The sequence below is a fragment of the Mytilus galloprovincialis genome, chromosome 8 (assembly GCF_965363235.1).
Source record: "Mytilus galloprovincialis chromosome 8, xbMytGall1.hap1.1, whole genome shotgun sequence".
Taxonomy (NCBI): domain Eukaryota; kingdom Metazoa; phylum Mollusca; class Bivalvia; order Mytilida; family Mytilidae; genus Mytilus; species Mytilus galloprovincialis.
The window spans coordinates 92690722-92693101 of NC_134845.1; the positions used below are offsets into that span (position 1 = coordinate 92690722).

At 32.1% G+C, this 2380-nt stretch overlaps 1 long non-coding RNA gene across 1 annotated transcript; it reads right to left on the minus strand.

Annotated features, from left to right (window-relative positions):
• On the minus strand, positions 1-2152 carry LOC143043688 (uncharacterized). Its single transcript, XR_012968547.1, has 3 exons — positions 2039-2152; positions 1275-1355; positions 1-690 (listed from the first exon to the last, which is right to left on the minus strand). It is a non-coding gene; the product is annotated as an uncharacterized LOC143043688 (long non-coding RNA).
• Between the last annotated feature and the right edge of the window lie 228 nt (positions 2153-2380).

Here is a 2380-nt window from a genome sequence, read left to right on the forward strand (position 1 = left end):
TGATTTCATATGAACAGTCGAATAAGCTGCATCTCCGCAGTAATCTTTCATTTTTTCTACTAACTCAATAACCGTAAGTTGTTCATCCTCGTTTTGTAGGAGATATTCAACAGTTTTCTGGAATGCAGCTTGTGCCTGTTGATGCTGGGGTCTGCCGGTTTTATTTTTGCTCTGCTTAGGTGTTCCAGATGGAATGCTTTTTCCTGTTCGAAAATTTACACTGCATCGCTGATGGTAAACTGCGTCTGCAGCATGCAAATCATGTACAAATACAATTCTGGTTAATACATGTGTAGCCCATTCATCGTTTCGCTCACGGCAGATTTTTTCTATATTGCTCTGGAAATCCTTTGTTCGGACTGGAAAAACATCAGTACCTTTCCTCTTATCCTTAACATCTGCAAACTGTCCACAGAAAAGACAGTTATCTCGATAGTTGAACTGTTCTTGTGATCTTAAAACCCGATTTTCAGTAGTCTTGTAATCTAGTTCTTTTTGTTTGACAGACTTAGCATTTGTGTAGTCCCTGCGACAATCCTGGTGTACTACGTCCCCAGATTTAGCAACTTTGGTATCATTTCGTAGCTTGCTGAACTCGTTAATATTTCGGGCTCCTTTTTCTCTTAATGTTACAGTTGCTCTTCCGTCATTTATGGATAATTTGCAAATAAAGCACCCTTCCATTGGTACCTGCAAAAAAGAAAACTACTTAAAAAATAAGCTACAACAAAAGCTATCACACTCATGACATAGTCATGAATACATATTCAAAGCGATATAGATAATTTGTGTGTTGGTGTGTCATATGTTATACTACATTGTGTCGAATGCAACACTTCATAATTTTTAAGCCCAACGCGTATATTTTGATTTACCTCATTATGACTGCTTTATCACAAATATCTAAAGCCAACGTATATATAAATACCCCAAAACGTGAGAAGTTATATAACCAAAAAGTACCTGAAATTTTTTAATGTATCAGCAGTTTATTCAATAAAAAAGCATACAGTTGGGATGGATAATCCCTCAGTAAAGGTCTATACTTATATTTTTGCAACAATTGTTATACTGTTTTAGAAATTTAAAAAGAAATATGCATTATGGATCGGACATGTGCTATTACGTTTACGATTTATTTTCTGTCGGTTATTGTTTTTTTTTTTCATTGATTTTCTAACAATTGTTCAACAGTTCCCGTATCGTAAGTTCTTCACTTTAAAGGAATTTTAATTTTCTTCCAAATCCAATAAGATTTTATTTTTATTTCTTACCTTTACTTAGTTTAAACTAGTTGGGATCATTTGTTTGGTACACACACTGGTTTGCTTTCTACTGAAATCTGTGGACATACTCTGCAAAGAATGAAACTAGTTAATTTACCTTATAAAGCGTAATAATGAAAGTAATTGTTCAGGATGAGAGGGTCTTTTCAAGTGTTGAAAAGACAAAAATGGAACAAAATGGTAAAAGACCATGGAAAACAATAAACGTTTATATTAAACAATGCGTACACATTTTCTGACAATATTTTATGCCATTTCGTTTGTTGATTACACATTCAATGATAAATATAATTGTATGCAATAAATATAAATAAAAGGAGATTTGGATAAACTTCACACTTAACGCAGTCTTTTAACACCAGCCAGCTTAAATTTCAAAGTAGAACTTTGTAAAGTTATTGTAAGAACAAAACATCGTAATTGTGCGTATATGAATTAATTTACGTTTATTGCACTAACGGCGTTCCATAGATTTTTTTCTGCGACAAAGTAACGTTGTATAAAATCATTAAAAGATATTTTTTTCTTTCTCAAAATTCTTTATATGTTAAAATATAAGTGAAAATCAATATATAATTTGTCTTTCCTTAGGTTTTTTGTTGAAAAGAGTGAACGGTCAATGTTTTAAAGGAAATATTTGAGTCTGAGCGCTGACATACGAAAAATGTGTTAAATGACATCTTTTAAAACTTTTTTTTATGTCATTTTATAATGTTTCCACCTTAAAAATTATAATCTACATTATTTCTTACCGTGAATTAAGATATGTCCATATTATTAGTTGATATTCACATAAATTAGAATTTGTTTGACAAGTTTGTTTGACCCTGAGTGACGAGTTATCTCCCATAACACGTATGGCGCGCTGAAGTTGTGACGATTTTACGAGGTATCATGTAAAAAACAAAAAGTGAAATTATAACACTTTCCCCTTTTCCGATTTTGTCCGATTTTTTCATGGTTCTTCTTTAGTAATGTGCAAATAAAAAAATACAAAATTAATTTCTGTTGCAATTACTTTGAGGTTATTCGCTATATTGACTGGACTAATGCTGGAGATGGACTAAAAATGTTACGACCAATACCAGTTTGAT